This window comes from Hesperophylax consimilis, chromosome 21, assembly GCF_061612785.1.
Source record: "Hesperophylax consimilis isolate HC1 chromosome 21, BYU_Hcon_1.0, whole genome shotgun sequence".
NCBI lineage: Eukaryota > Metazoa > Arthropoda > Insecta > Trichoptera > Limnephilidae > Hesperophylax > Hesperophylax consimilis.
In genome coordinates, this window is record NC_142856.1 from 1368398 (window position 1) to 1386039 (window position 17642).

The 17642-nt window shown below is 37.3% G+C and overlaps 1 protein-coding gene across 1 annotated transcript in view; it reads left to right on the forward strand.

Annotated features, from left to right (window-relative positions):
- Positions 1–2222: 2222 nt before the first annotated feature.
- Positions 2223–17642, forward strand: part of LOC149413479 (myosin light chain kinase, smooth muscle-like) — a 116620-nt gene continuing 101200 nt past the window's right edge. Inside the window, exon 1 of the mRNA XM_089644695.1 lies at positions 2223–2768. The gene's annotated coding sequence lies outside the window, so the exon portion shown is untranslated. The remainder of the gene's footprint in view (positions 2769–17642) is intronic.

Consider the following 17642-nt stretch of genomic DNA (forward strand, 5'->3'; position numbering starts at 1 on the left):
ACTGTTCTCGTGGGTTGTATTTTTGACAAGTCCCCTTACATTCTTGATGTCCATACAGAGAGTTGTGAGACAAAAAGTTTACCACCACCTCGAGAAGGTTCGTGCCTGGGGTAAGGCCAACCTGGTCAGTGCAGTCCAACGTCTCAAAACCCGTGTGTTTGATTTCGGCAAGGAGGGAGATTAATTACTGCCTAGTGCAATTTAATGGAAGCACTCTCCCCAATAGAGATTCCATGAAATGCTTGGAGTAATTATATCAGATCGGCTCAAGTAACGGCCCAAGTAAATCTAGCTTCCAAGAAACTGGGCGTCGTGTATAGGTCTAGCAGATTCTTTAATAGTAATCAGCCCTATACAAATCTCAAGTAAGCCTAACGATTGAATATGGGAGCCACCTCTGGGCTGAAACTCCACAATACTTGATAAACTTACAAATTGATAATTGATGACTAGATTCTTACAAAAGAAGGCAGTCCGTCTGATTGACAATCCATTGTTAAAAGACAGATTGCCATACTACGTAAATGGTATAATGATTTGATTACATTATTTATTACACAAATAGTCATTCTTCTTTTTAATTCAGTATAAATGCAGTTACGGGTAAACTTAAAATAATTCCTAATCTGATCTTTCATAGATGGCGCTAATTGAATTATTATGGTAATAAACACTTTTTTCTTCTTCTTTTTCATTCCCGGGTTACGAAAAACCTGACATTATTTGAAAATCTCCTACCAATACAGTAAGCGGAAAATGTTGCTTGTGTTGTGATGAAGGACTTAGCCGAGGAATTGAACACACTACGCCTGGGTGGGACCCAAACGCGATATCAACTCAGCGACCGACCGGTCATTGATCCCGGTGCACGTGAAACTCGACGTACACGAGCGGAATACACGTTCACAGTTGATGTTGGCTTCATGAGAACGGGTCGCTTCTTCGACTCGTTTTTGTGAAAGACAGCTCGTATGTGGAACGAGCTACCGGCATCTGTATTTCCTCCTTCATATAATCCGGGCCTCTTCAAGACCCGCATTAATAAATCCAGCCTCCACTTTCTACAAACTCATTCAAAGTACTTCTCAGAGCATCTCCGACTAATTAAAAGAACAAAACACGTTATTAAATCAGGCTAAAGAAATGTAAATTACACCATTTCACGATGATAAGTAAACGCGTGGACGTGTTTGTAATATAATCTGTCCTAGCTAGGCCGGGTCGCGTAGACTCTGTGTTCGGTATCGAGGTCAAACGGGAATTTAATGTAAACATCTAAGTAAAAAATGCACAAAATATGTATGCGGCCGCAATGGTGTAAAGCTGAGGTTACACTGTGAACGTGAACTCCACGGTGTGTCCCGGAGGTTCTATCAGTATCGAATCGCGTGGTGCAAATTATTATTTATTCCACATTGAGTCGTCAGTTGTATTTATTTCTTGTATTATTATTATTATTTTATTCTGATGGATTTGTAGATACTCTTACTATCGCCCCTGCATTCGGAATTGAAGCGTTGCTTGCAATGGCTTTAGCCGTATTTGGTGACCAGATCTGAACTTCCCAGGTACTTCCCAACATTCCCTCCTCACAACATATCTCAATTGTACCAGCGGCCCTGGACACTTTGGTTGGGAGGCATTCAAATTTAAAATTTTTAAAATGTAATTGTACCTAAATCATCTTGGCTTTTGTTTTACTTGATTTGGGTGCTTTTGAGAAGTTTGTTGTTTTACCTAGCCATGACGATCTCCGTGGTTAAGGGGTAAGGCCCCTGACTAGCAAACTGTAGTTCTCGAGTTCAAAGATACTCTCAGTATCGCCCTGGTGTAAGATCAACATTCAGAATTGAAACATTGCTTGAAATGGCTGTGTTAATAGCTGATTTGAATAGCCAGGTACTTCGCAATGTTCCCCTTTCTCATCTCTTTCCCTCCCCAGTACCTTCATACCCCGATTGGGGATGCTTTAATCTCACTAACTCCAGACGGTTGTGAACAGTTGGAACTCTCATCGCCCATAGCCTTTCTAAGACTTGTCTTGCACCACCTTCCCACCGAGCCCTTGAAAGTATTTTTTCCTGACATTTAATAAAGCGTATCTACCCACTGTTTAATTCGCAAGTCACGCCCGTTGATGCATCGTCAGAACAGCAACGCGTTCGTCTGCCAAAATAAAAATAAAGAATTGTTTTCAGGCGGCTGCGACTGCGATTGCTATTGCCAGCAGATCTCTTCGTGTGAACTTGCCCGCGCGGCGGCGGATGCAAATAACTCGGAAATACGGTACGTCGATGGCTGCCCGTTTTCGTTTTGTCAAAAGTTAGCAGCTTTCCAGTCGTGTCATTGGCGCTAAAGCGACTACCGCCCGAACCGCCAACTCGTCGTCTAATACTCATACAAATTACTTCATCCGACTACAAACTACAGGCATTTGAATATTGTATATCGCCGATACAGTCGCTACTCGACTGGAACTTTCGTAAAACTTCAATAATTATCAGTATTACAATTGATAATTGACCAGTGTTTTGATGTAACAGTTCTATTTCCGTATAATCAAAGTGTAAAGTGAAGTCGCGGCGTCTTCTAGTTGTTGGTCGGTTTAGATTTAGACTAATTCAGTTCCTGGCCGATCTGACGCGAGATGGGGAATGAATGGCTTCCCGTTTTGTTTATTCCCGCGCGTATATAACTTCCAGTAACATTTGTAAATATTAATACACGTGTTCTTGTGATTGTTTTGAGTTCTAAGGATACACACTAAGGTATGAAAATATTATTATTATATATTTCACAAAAAAGACACAATCATAATATCGGTTCGTTATTATATTTTCAATTTCTCTTTCCGAATAAATAACTGTTGTTCTATTTGGGTAACGAACGCCCGTGGGGCTTTTGCATATAAAATACTATGTTATAAAAGTTGTCGAATTCCGCAACACGTTTAATATATAATAAAAATTAAAAATAATACATTGTTTCAACTTAATTACTATAAAAACAAAAAATTTATGTGGGGATAAATGGTAAAAGATGCATTAAAGTTACATTTATTCTCAATCAAAATAAAGTTTTAAGGTTAGGAAATACGTATAAATTGTTATAATAACCCAAACTAACAACCTATATATTTTGTGCATGTTACCCCCCCCCCCGACTAAGATAGTTGTTTCCGTTGGTAATTAAGTTGAAATCAAGTGCCTCTATAAAAAAAAATCATACTTTATTTCTAACGCGGTCAAATTCTCATTTTTAGCCAGAAAACAAGTTAAAAGTTATGCATAACTTTAAAAATGTGTCAAATCTGACTGATTTTCGTTTCAAAATTGGTCAAATCTATATGTTTATTTAATTTCCGGGGTTAAAAGTGGGAATTATAATTATTTTTTACATTTTGTCGCATTCAAATAATAAGAAACGGATTTGTTGCCAATTCCTTTTTTATATAATTTTCTTACAAAGAACATTATTTGATGAACACTAGTCACTTTAGCAGGTTAATATATTTAAATTAATGTCGTTATTTCGTGGCACACTTAAAATGCAAATAGTCACGTGAATTAGCTTCGCTGACAATTTATTTATTGCATAATTAATAATGTGGTGGTACCTACTTGGACTGAAACGCAAATGTAATTACAATTATTAATACACCTACTCGTGTGTGTTTGTGTTTGTGTGTGGGCAACATATCTAAATAGAACTGTGCGCAATTATCTATCCCATTAATTTTAATTAATATTTATTTATTATTGTTTGTTTTCAACTACTATCGTCCAATAGGAACATTAAATGTTATAAAGAAATGATAAAAAATTTCAAAAGATCACTTCAATAAAAAAAAAATTGCACAAAATATACCTACATTACATACACTGAAGAGATTAACCTATAGAAATATGTTGTGGGCGTGTCCGTGTACGCTAATTAATAATGTAAGCTCAATTTTTTCTTACTTCTAATTGAAATATTGTCAAATACCGATTTTTGTATGTGAATAACGTCGTGTGAATACTGTACGTTGTGAGGCTGAAGGTAGCGGTGAAGGGAATGAGATGGGGAACAGAAAGGTGGGGAAGTGCCTGACTCTTCAGATCTGGTCACCAAATAGAGCTAAAGCCATTTCAAGCATCGTTTCAATTCTGAAAGATGGTATGAATACTGAGAATATCTTCCAGTCTATATATTATTTTTAATGATTAAATTGCGAAATAACACAAATTTATCAAATAAAATTTACTGGCGCACATCGGGATTTGAAAACGCGACCTCCGGATTGCTAGTCGAGAGCCCAACCCCTCAACATCAAATTTCGTTGGCCAGTCTGAGGCTTAGAAGTCGAAGGTTTTTATGTGTACACTGGCGCCATCAGTTTTCTTTCACATCGGTCTAAATCACGCTTTTTACGCTATTCGTTTAATTTTTTTGATAATGAATTTATTAAAATAGTCTTCTGAACACGTTTCAAACAAAATTAAATAGCGTGTTTACAAAATTTAATTATTCACTTACGATATTATTCTTTCGTACAGTTAGTGCTGAGCTGACGATACGAAAATATTCATATTATTTTGCTTGAAACAAGAACAAGTTCGTGTCAGTAATAGTCCTATCTGCTCTTAGCTAATCAAAATGTATGATTTTTTGTTGTGAAAACAAAATACCACAAAGCCAACAAATTCTTCAAATAAACTAGGTGTTTTTAGTGAATATTAATTTTAATTAGGTACCTCAAATGAAAGAATGAAAATATATGGAATACATATTTTAGTATAGGTTGATACATTCCATTTATTGATGCGAATTATAGATTATATCTACAATGAATTCATAGATTTTGGAAAACTTTCACTTTTGTAAATTTTAAATTTTGTCGCAGGTATAAACGGCCATTTTAATTTAAGAAACTTAACATTTTACTATTACAATTCTTCCTCCGTGGTCGAGGGGTAAGGCTCTCGACTAGCAAGTCGGAGGTCGCGGGTTCAAATTTGCGCAATCATGTTTATTTAATTAATTTGTATGATTTCACAATCTCTAATCTAGCGGCACGTACTAAAGTAAAAGATTCTCTCAGCATCGCCGTGGTGTAATACCACCATTCAGAATTTAAATGATGCTTGAAATGGCTTTAGCCGTGTTTGGCTATCAGATCTGAATAGTCAGGTACACATTCCTCTCCCCAATCTCCTCCCCCCTCTCAAACGAAGCCGCACGCGTTTCAGTAACGTTTTTTATTTTTTATATTTATCTAAGGCAGCAACAGATTTAGTTTTTAAAACTGTTAAAAGGCAAAAAAACAGTATTTTTATTATTTTATCGGCTGAGTGACCAGTGACGTGTGGAAGATTTAAAATAAATGTGTTTGAAAAATAATTTTGATATATTTTTTTTTAAATCCAATTGTCACCAGTGACCAAAATTTCACTTACATTTTTTACTCCAAATAATCACTGGTTAAAGAAAGCTAAATGTGTCCCTTAACACCCTGTACGTGAACACGGCCTTTTCGATATATTCAAAACCGCTCAGTTCTGACTGAAAACAAAAATAATTTCCTAAATGATTTGAGAATTTTACGGCCGAAATCATTAAAGTGATTTATTTTTGGGGTATTACGCCGTGTTGCGCTGCCACCTTCTTTAGCCAACGTTTCAGACAACATTGTCCATCATCAGGGCAGATGTGCGAGATGATGGTGGACTCTGTAATGCTGTCCGAAACGTTGCAAATTGCAAGAATTTTCACTTTCGTTTAACATTTTTTAAAACTTCTGAAAACAGTAAAATTTCAACAAGTTCCTCGTACATAGATAAAATATTATAAAACAAAGTCGCTAACCGCGTCTCACTGTGACCTTACTTCTTCTAAACAACATGACGGATATTCGTAGGGTTTTCATTATCATTTAGAAAATTTCTTCCGAAAGGTATATATATATATATAAATATGCAGGGTGTATCGGCACGTACCCGACAAACTTTAACCAGCTATTCCTTAGCACATTTGGATTTAAAAATGTTATGGGCACTTTGCTGTCCGGTAACATTTTTTTTCCGTTCATATTTTCACCACATGTCACCACTGTTTTATCCTTTGTCAAAGTTTGAAACCCCGTCCGGCAATATTTTATTCGAGTTTCGTTGAATAATGTACGTACGTACCTACATTGGCGCGCTTTTACAATCACAACGAAATGGTATGGCACCATTCGTCTCATTTTTAACTATTATTATTTAGTGTGTATGAAAGAGCGAAGATGCTTTTTGACACACTTGCTAATAACAGCTGTTGAACACGAGAAACAATGCCAATGACAGTGACGGAGTGTGGATTTTTTTATAATTTTTTGTTTTTAATTGCAAAAAAATGTTACCGGACAGCAAAGTGCCCATAACATTTCTTACTCCAAATGTGCTAAGGAAAAGCTGGTTAAAGTTTGTCGGGTACGTGCCGATACACCCTGCATATAAAAGAGAAAATCTCAGAGCAACGTGTTTTTCATACGTATTTATTACATTGTACTTGTAAGTAGTTACTCTTTCTTAGTACTACCCAACCTTCATCTTTACTCTCTTTCCTCGCCCCACTTCCTTTAGCCTCACACCACACCCCAAATTGGGGATCCCGTTGAACACCGCGCAAGAGTCCCATTCCCAACTGGGGAATGTTGTGAGGTAAAACGGAGGGGTAGGGGGAAGGAAACGAGGAGGGGGAAGGCCGGGAAGTACTTGGCTATTCAGGTTCTGACTGGTGGTCTTTCTCCAGGATGACACTGACAGGATGATCTGCCTACTGAGATCCGGTTATGAAGCTTAATGCTAAATCACTATTTTGATTAATCTTTATAACGAATTGGTGAACATTATGAATACCAAAAAATATGCTTTAGATAAATTGAAGGTTTTCTTAGCGTTTCGTTTGAGTAGAAAACAAATAAAATAAAAATTACTCAATAAAAAATATAAAGGTAAACTTCTAAAAAAAAATTTTTTTCAATAGAAATGTATGAACGCGTAAAGGAAACTACTTAAAAAAATATGGTTTTATAGCTAAGATTATCTATGACAGTTTCACTTGATTTACTTTTTTGCTTTCTTATAAAATTATTTACAAAATAAATAAAATCTAGTTTTGTGCTTGAAATCGAACGTTTCTAGACTTAGTTTGAATACTTATTACCTACAATATAAGGTATACCAATAATATACACACTTTTGGCTTGTTGTTTCCTCTTAATGTGAAATCTCTATTTTTTATTACATTACGAATACTGAACATTTATGCTATGGCTAAGTTAAAGCTTTTCCTATCGTTTCGCTCGAGTGGAATTAAAATAAAAATGTTAATTACTTAATGAAAAAAATAAGCGTAAACTACTAAATAAACTACTATAATACAAAAAAGGTAGTTGGCAAGTATTAGTTTCCAGATTATTAAGTTAATAAGCACATTGATCCATCACACACATTAAGTTAATAAGCACATTGATCCATCACACACATTAAGTTAATAAGCACATTGATCCATCACACACATTAAGTTAATAAGCACATTTATCCATCACACATATTAAGTTAATAAGCACATTGATCCATCACACACATTAAGTTAATAAGCACATTTATCCATCACACATATTAAGTTAATAAGCACATTGATCCATCACACACATTAAGTTAATAAGCACATTGATCCATCACACACATTAAGGTAATAAGCACATTGATCCATCACACACATTAAGTTAATAAGCACATTGATCCATCACACACATTAAGTTAATAAGCACATTGATCCATCACACACATTAAGTTAATAAGCACATGGATCCATCACACACATTAAGTTAATAAGCACATTGATCCATCACACACATTAAGTTAATAAGCACATGGATCCATCACACACATTAAGTTAATAAGCACATTGATCCATCACACACATTAAGTTAATAAGCACATTGATCCATCACACACATAAAGCCATCAGCATTCCTCGAAACCAAAATAAATAATATCGAATAGAATCGGCATTGAACCGAAATAATAAATTAAATCGAATAAATAAATCGAAGCGCACTTCATGCAAGAACAATGCGTGGGAAATTTTCAAGCAAGATGCTTCTGGATTTAAAAATAGTATATTTAACGATAGCTAGAAATATAAAGATTGCAAATTACGACATATTTATTTTATTTCGGATTTTTACGGCAGGAAAATAGCCGTAAATCACTCGTCTGTTTTCAAAAATAAGCACATTCCGTCTTCGAGTGTTATTTCTTCAATATTATTACTAGACCAACTAGTTTTATAAATCTATACTACCCAATGGCCCGTTTATCCTATACAGGAGGCCCACAGGAAAACCATTTCCCACAGAACCTTTGTCATCATTTGGGATGCTGTGTGGAGGGTCCTTTCAAAGGAAAGGACGGAGAGGAAGTCCTGGGAACTCAAAGGGTCTGACGGTTGGGTAGGAATCTAGGGATCAGTGTGTCCAGGATTGACGGACATACGAATATATCCCTTCCACTGCGGCAAATGGCGATGGGTCGAGAGACCAGTTGGAGAAGTCAAAGGGTCTCCCCAAATAAGCCTCTCGATCTGGCACGTCACGCAGCTGTTAGGCAGGCGCATCCTGAACTACACCTCACCCAATTAACCCGGGCAACCCTGCTAAATCACCAAACGTAGCGAACCACTTGTGGTGACCTATGGCAGAAGTGTCGGTTATCCAATAAATGGTTCCCGGGCAGCGGTACCCGAACCCACCTCCCAAATTGTAGAGTATAAATTAACTTGAAATTATCGTAATATTCTGAGGGTCCCAAAGACTGCAAAGGGCTGGACTTGTTGAGAAAATGACAGATTTACACGTCAGCTAGTAAAATATCAACAAAACTACATTTCACGCTCTGTGAATATTGTCATTGTACATTATTATTATTTTTTTTTTGTAGTTATTTATTAAGTTAAAAGAAATACATATTTCGCTTTGTTAACTTAAGTGTACATTGATTAAAACAAAAATTATTAAAAATTAAATATTACCATTCGTTATTTCGGCTACTGGAATTATACCTAGCTCTCTAATTAAAAATTTAGGCGTATTAGATTTATCAAAAAATTATATATAAAGATGCAAAAGTCGGTCATTTTGAATACATGTAGGATAACAAAAGATTTTTTAAATGTTTATGTTGAGGGATCAGTAGGATTTATAGGCCCTGTTAGAAGTTCTACCGAGCCGAACCCTCTGATATGAAAATATCTGGAGTCGGTGAATTATTTTCCCATTTGATCTCTGGTGATTTGACGTGTTGTTCTTGTATTGTTTTGTATTTATTTTGCTTATATAATCCACTTACATAATGTTGATTGACTAGATGATCATTTGTGGAAAAGTGAGTGGAAGGGTTAAGTTTTTCCTTTGGGGAAGATTTAACCCGGACAACTAAATCGGAAGTAGAAATAAAAAAAAATGGTTTACTACCAAGTAACATATTTAAGTAAGAGCATTTTGGTTTTGCTCATTGATCTTGAGGGCAAACAGTTTTTTCTTAAATATATTTATTCTATTTACGGTTGTCAGGCTATCAGGAAGGAGATTATATATGTGTACACCCTCATGGCCTATGTTTCTTTTACCGCACTCGATCTTTGCTGAATTTGTGTATAATTTATTATGTTGTCTTGTGTGGTGGTCATGTACTTGTGATGTTTTCATAAATGAAGTATTTTTGTGTATGAGGCCATTTTGGATTTTGTGAATTAATAGGCATATGTTGTATTCGTACAGTTTTCTAATTTTAAGTAAGTTAGTTTCTTGGAATACTCTTTTGGTGGGGGTATCTGGTCTATAGTTAAAAAGTTTTTTTATAACTTTATTTTGTATTATTTGAATTTCGTTTAGATATGTGATGTTTGTGTTTCCCCATATTTCTATTATTAGGCCTCATAACCTCAAAACTTTACCCCAAACAATTAAGAAGTCCCCGAGCAACGCCGGTTGCAGGTCAGCTAGTCTATCTATCTATATAAATGTAAATGTTCGTTTGTTCAAAATCTTAAATCTTCAAAAGTTTTTCACCGATTGCTTTGAAATTTTGACACAACGTTGCATTCGAATATGCGTGTGTTTTTATATACTATTGTGATGGACTCGCCCTGGGATAAATTTTTGTTATTGTTGATTTATTATGGTTAGAAAGAATTTTTCAGTTGATTTCACGAAGTAGGAGTTTACCAGATGTTGGCCTTAAAGCTGCTTTAGAAACAAGTGTTTAGATTTATTAGGGTAGAGAAAAAAAAATAGGAACATGACTGTATCGTCAGAGACCTCCGTGATGGTGGTTAATAATAGTAAGCCGAGCTAAAATGCTGGTGGGCCAACACGCCACTGGACTGGGGGTAGTCAAGTTTCATCCTTTGAACAAAGAGTTAGACATTTCACTGGAGGAGTAACAATTTATTGGTTTTGAGACGATTTAAAATTAATGTGACAGGTTCTAGGGCCATAATTGATGTGTTCCTTTAGTGCATTTCTGTCTTTTGAAAACAAAAAGCATTCAGAATTCAAAAGAACATAAATTAGAAATCGCATATGGTGATTTGGGGGGTTGGTTTGAGAAGGGGGAGTCTGGATTTGAAAGCGCGGGGAGACGGTCAAGGCAGTTAGCGTTGAAGATCGGAAGGAGGAAGTCGATAGTCGTGGTTAGAAAAAGCGGTTCAAGACAGTTAGCGTTGAAGATCAGAAGGAGGAAGTCGATAGTCGTGGTTAGAAAAAGCGGTTCAAGACAGTTAGCGTTGAAGAACGGAAGAAGAAAGTCGATAGTCGAGGGTGAAAAAAGCGGTTCAAGAGAGTCAGGTTTTGAAAACGTTGGGAGGCGGGAAATAAAGTCAAGGGGGTCAGAGTTTCAAGGTCTGGGAGACGGTCAGGAATAATCAGGATCGGTCAGCGTTTTAAGATAGTCGAGTTAGTAAAAACTAGGAAGCGCGTCAACAAGAATTAATCGTCGGGACGCGAACACGGCTAAAATCATTTAGTGTAGAAGGTGCGGTTTTCTAACAGCATGAGTTTTCTGCATGTGACTGTGTTTGTTTTTTTATAATTATTTGGATTGTTGACACTAAGATGTATCGGTAAGTCTATTATAATCTAATTATTAACACTTATTTCCTTAATGTAAACCAAATAATCCAATTGTATTTTGAAGTAAGGGTATTCAACTTGAGCACTATAGGTACCCGTTAGCGAAGGAGGTCATAAATTACGAGACCTGGCCATTAAAAAAGGGACGAAGAACGGTTACCCTGAAACCGCTTTGGATCATCCAACAATAGACATTGTTTATGAGTTTAAAATGATTTAATAATTCTCTAGTAGTTATATTTAGCGCCAAAATTTATAGAACACAAACCATTGTATTTATGCAGTGTTTTTATAGTAACGGATAGAACGGTAAATTAAATGCTTCAATGCCTGTTATTTGAAAATGAGTTGTCGTATCCTCCTTGGGATTTCAACTTATTCTATACGGAATTCATAAAATATATTTAATCAAATATAACTTATTCAAACATCACTCTTTTCATTCATTTTGAATCGGGATAACACAGCGGGTTACAGCTAGCCGCCGGGAGAATTCATCTGTCTGGCATTCCTATTCTATGAAGTGAGATTTTCATTTTTCATAAGTTTGGCGGGGACGGAGTGTACGAATTTTCCGTAGGCTGTCCTATCTTACCAAAGCGACAAAAGCGAAGGGAACGAAATTTGTAATTGGCTTGCCTAATAGGGACTCTTGTGTTAGCAAAGTCGATAACCCTGGATACCGATATAACGTCTATTTTAGTATAGCAGCGCCGGCTTTTTCCCCTGCTATTGGTGTGGTTGAGTTATTCCCGTAAAAGCACCGGTTTCTGTCGAAGGTGTTGGCGGACCAGCCTTAGATAGTCACCCGGAATAGACCTCTGTTTCGAGTATTTTCAGCTGGTGAGAGGACGCTTTCACTGAGTTCAGATCGAAGGGAACGAAAATTGCTAGTGGGCTTTCCTACTTGAGTTAGCTGGTAGACGAAGGAACAAAGCGGATAAGGGCTATGCTATTCTTGGCTGGCGTGTGAGGAGGATTTTCTCGCTGACAGAACGAAGGGATCGTGACGAATATGAAGTTGTCTCGGCGATTTCTGACGTCCTTCCTGTCAAATCCAATAAGTACTTACCCCACTATAGGAGGAGAAGTCATCCAGAATTAGGTTGGAAATTGACTCCGACTGAAACCGTTTGAGCTGACGGAGATCGGATGATTTCAGATTCACGACCTGATGATTCCAGTATCCCTGATCCTTAGCGCCGGAAGTCGAGGATATCAATTTCTACCATTCTTTGATATTTGAAGCGAACGGAGGGTGACAAACGATAGAGCGAATGACCATGACTTTGAAGTGGGGTAAAATCTCCCGTCTAGGAAACATTCGTTATGTCGGATGGACGCCCCGTTCAAATTAAATATTGACATGACTATTTTGAGTGTGGACGAAAGACTTGAAGTATGTTTTGTATTGTACATATGATAAATATGTGTCATTACCTCTACTGGAACGAGAAGCTGTATAGACTGGAGCCAGGAGCTATTTGGAGTAGCGTGACTGCAGAGGCGAAGTCGAACAAACTGAAGCTGAATTCATCATTATTCTTACGAGCGTAAACCAGAGGGGTGTTCACGGGACTCCCGAACTCCTGACGTTGCTGATGCAAACCACTTCAGTATATGTTTATGTTTGAGGTTAGTAGAGTGGACTCCTAATTTTCGGCATGCTGGCGAAGCTCAACTCATCATCGATTTGGGGGAGGTTGACGCGACCTAAACCTCGCGCTACCCACGTGACCCAAATGGTTCCTGACACCAGGCTATCATGCCACCGGACCAGAGCAGCTCCTTGTACCTAACGGTATAAGATGAATCTTCATCATTCATCATCAACATCAACATCAACAGTTACCACCAAGGACCCACATTTCACCTTCATCACCCTCCGGCAGGAGGCAAAACATGTCATTATCTCATCTGTCGCTGAGCGATATTCAATTCATTTCTGGAGGTGTTGGGATTGGACCATCAACTTGGCTGCTCTCGAGCTGGTCACGTTGATGGATGGGATTTGGACGGAGACCAATCGAAAGCAACACATGTTTTGTCTCTAGCTATTCCCGAAAATACCTACTCATAGAAATAACTCACAAAACTAACAATCCATAGTCAAATCATTAACTTAGAATCTTGTGCATCTTGAATTGAATTGTCTATAGTGAATTTCATGTACTTAATTTGTAATTAATTGTCTCATTATATTAGCACATTATCAACTGCAGCAACCGGAAACGTTTGGGCGAGCAAACAAGGTAGGAAAAGGTAGTTAAAATCAGGGTAGTCGGTCATTGTCTTATTTTCAAACCATACAGAATGTAACACGCCTCATCTAAAAAGAACCAAAGTTACCACAACCAATTAAAAGGATCCTTCAATGAATTAATCCCTGTCGAAACAAAAAATTGACACAACGTGACATATTAATTCGTTAAGATTGAAGGGTTGATAAACCGCGAGAAGTTGAAAGCCAAATCAAACGAGCAAAATGTGTACCCGTTAACGAGAACGTTGAGGGAGGGTGAAAACATTACAGTGATGCCGTTGGACCAGGAGGTGGGGTTTTAAAATGTTTTACATTCTGTTTGGTTCAAGACAATGGAAAAAATATATAAAAAGCTAGGGCTAACAGTTCAGTATTTTAAATACAAAACTGCGAAAAGTAGTGAATTTCTACAATAATAGTTGAGCTATACGTGAATTTATCAGTAGGGTAAAAATCAGTTTATTTAAATTCCAAATAAAAATATACGACCGAAATTTAATGATGTTATCCAACCTCCGATAGGACATAGTGAGTAAAGGTATTACATTGTGGAGGGAGAAAATAGTTCCGTCAGTAGTAGACCTAAACCAGCGCATTGGTTTATTTGCTTCAAATGCTAAATATCCGTAATAAAAATATCCGTGGATTTATCAGTAGGGAATAAATTAGATTATTTAAATTTTAAATAAAATTGTAAAACAAAATTTTGTATTGTCATCCAACCTCCGATAAGACATAGTTATTAAAGGTATTACATTGTGGAGGGAGAAAATAGTTTCTTCAAGTAGTAGACACAAACCCAGTTCATTCTAGAGGCTGATGTCCAACCTCCGATAAGGGCTGAAATAACAGATAAAACTTTTTTTTATGTTTCCTTATTCATTGAAATTATTTATTACATGCATTTAGGATTTTTTCGACCGCCATGCTAGGCACATGCCGTGTTACTTTGAAGGGAGACGAAAAGGGAAAGTGCAATTTAAACAAACATTTTAAAGTCAATAATAGACGTACGGTGAGGAAGACCCTAGGGCCAAGACGGTTGTAAAATCATAACAAAGATGTATTGTACTACTAGACCGGACCCTCTCCCCGGGGACAAAAATAAATAATAGCTTATTACGACACTTATTACGAACTTGACCGTTATAAGTGGGTCAACGGACAGGATGCTGGTATTTGAATGTTAACAATGTTTTAAAATAAGTCAGTTTCAGAATCCCAATTACGGAAGTAGAATCGATTAAATAAAATAAAAAAATATATATGAATAAAGGGTTCGTGAAAAAAAAAATGTATACATATAAACATATTTATACCTAGGGTTTCCCTGATACTTTTTCAGACTCCCCACCAATTCAACATTAATTACCTCGGTAGTGTCATCAACATTACTAAACCTTTCCCTGTCCCGATTTTCGACCAACGATTAAACTTCATAATTGGAGAATTAGATAGTTTCGCTGTAATAATATCACACAAATATTAGCAGGCCGAAATGGGTTCTTTTCCTGCGCTATCATGAGGACGGGGGCTCCAACATAAACTGGGCAGTTCAGCGCGGCGTACTGAAAGCTACACCCTTTCGCGGTTTTATGCAATGAAAAAGGGAATGACAGACAGGGTGAGAAGACATGAGTGACTCTGGGATAAAAAGAGCGTAATTCGCTGTTGAAGGCGTCTAGCTGAAGGTAACCTGCGAGGTTCCTGCAAGGTTATGTGGAAGAGATGTTCGCGCGATATTCCGTAGGAATAAACCCGTTAAAGTTCTATCAAATACTCCAATGGCGTCGACCTGGAACGTGATGTAAGCCAACGCAATCTTGGCTTAATTACAACAGATTCTAAGAGGTGAAGTGTAGGTCTGACAGCACGTGGAAGGAGGGCTTCATCAGACGAAACTTACATGACACATTTTCGCGTCAGCATCGTGATATGGGATGCAATTACTTTCCCCATTTAGAGACAGTAAAGTAGGTTCACAGAAGTGAATACGCTGGAACAGTATCTGGAAGTGTTGGGAAGTCTCAATTTGTTTTCCTTCAGGCGTGGTGGGTTCTGGTAGGTCACGGTACCTTTAAGAAGTGGGTCGCCAGCTATTAGAGTATAGCCTAAGACACGCTGAGGTCAATGTTTGAGTTCTGATCACCATTCACCGTTATTGTTTGGCTAATGTAAGACAGCGTAGTTTGAAAGAGATTTCATTTGTATAGTTTACCCCTTTTTCCTTCCCCTCCCCCTCCACACTTCCTTTCCCATAATACGACTTAGTTGTTCAACAAAACTCTTATCAAAATATAAGTAGCTACTACAATATTAGGTTCCTTGAGGTAGCTTTTCACGAAAACGGCGCTATATAAATTATTCAATAATAATAATTATTATTATTAGGCGTCCTGTAAGGAGCAATAGGAAATTAGACACACGGTTCTACGAGAAATAATTTATCAATTAAATTGGTAAAGAGATTATCCACTCTAATTAGACGGAACTGAATTACCGCAAAACATATAGGTACACTAATAGATTTTTCATATAGAAGGAGTCCTATTCACATGAATTAAAACATCAAAACAAATTACCCAACGCTTAAAAATGCGAATAATTAATGCGAAATAACTCTCAAGATCTCGGTTACTGTATGCTCAGTCATAAAACAATTAACAACGGCGCTAACACAAAAAAGGTAGCGAGGGCCCCATAACGGACCTACCAGAGGTTTAACTGATAGCGTGTGGCCAAGGAAAAAAAAAATAAGAACGTCGAGCGAGACAGGGGCGGATTGGGAAATCTTTCGTAGAAAAAAAATATATATATAAAAAAATAAAATAAAAAGTAAAAGGGATTAGGAGTTTTAACAATTTTAGCGACAAGAACAGGGCAGTGGGGAGCGAGTGAAACCTAGGAAGGTTGGGAAAAAAAAATGTATTATTGGCGAGTTCAAACGTGTTCTGCTGCTAAGGGTGATGGAACAATAATAGCTGACAATAGCTTATCTCTGTATCTACTCCCACTATTATTTTTCCAGAAGGGAGCTGTGATGGACTCGCCCTGGGATAAATTTTTGTTATTGTTGATTTATTATGGTTAGAAAGAATTTTTCAGTTGATTTCACGAAGTAGGAGTTTACCAGATGTTGGCCTTAAAGCTGCTTTAGAAGCAAGTGTTTAGATTTATTAGGGTAGAGAAAAAAAAAATAGGAACATGACTGTATCGTCAGAGACCTCCGTGATGGTGGTTAATAATAGTAAGCCGAGCTAAAATGCTGGTGGGCCAACACGCCACTGGACTGGGGGTAGTCAAGTTTCATCCTTTGAACAAAGAGTTAGACATTTCACTGGAGGAGTAACAATTTATTGGTTTTGAGACGATTTAAAATTAATGTGACAGGTTCTAGGGCCATAATTGATGTGTTCCTTTAGTGCATTTCTGTCTTTTGAAAACAAAAAGCATTCAGAATTCAAAAGAACATAAATTAGAAATCGCATATGGTGATTTGGGGGGTTGGTTTGAGAAGGGGGAGTCTGGATTTGAAAGCGCGGGGAGACGGTCAAGGCAGTTAGCGTTGAAGATCGGAAGGAGGAAGTCGATAGTCGTGGTTAGAAAAAGCGGTTCAAGACAGTTAGCGTTGAAGATCAGAAGGAGGAAGTCGATAGTCGTGGTTAGAAAAAGCGGTTCAAGACAGTTAGCGTTGAAGAACGGAAGAAGAAAGTCGATAGTCGAGGGTGAAAAAAGCGGTTCAAGAGAGTCAGGTTTTGAAAACGTTGGGAGGCGGGAAATAAAGTCAAGGGGGTCAGAGTTTCAAGGTCTGGGAGACGGTCAGGAATAATCAGGATCGGTCAGCGTTTTAAGATAGTCGAGTTAGTAAAAACTAGGAAGCGCGTCAACAAGAATTAATCGTCGGGACGCGAACACGGCTAAAATCATTTAGTGTAGAAGGTGCGGTTTTCTAACAGCATGAGTTTTCTGCATGTGACTGTGTTTGTTTTTTTATAATTATTTGGATTGTTGACACTAAGATGTATCGGTAAGTCTATTATAATCTAATTATTAACACTTATTTCCTTAATGTAAACCAAATAATCCAATTGTATTTTGAAGTAAGGGTATTCAACTTGAGCACTATAGGTACCCGTTAGCGAAGGAAGTCATAAATTACGAGACCTGGCCATTAAAAAAGGGACGAAGAACGGTTACCCTGAAACCGCTTTGGATCAT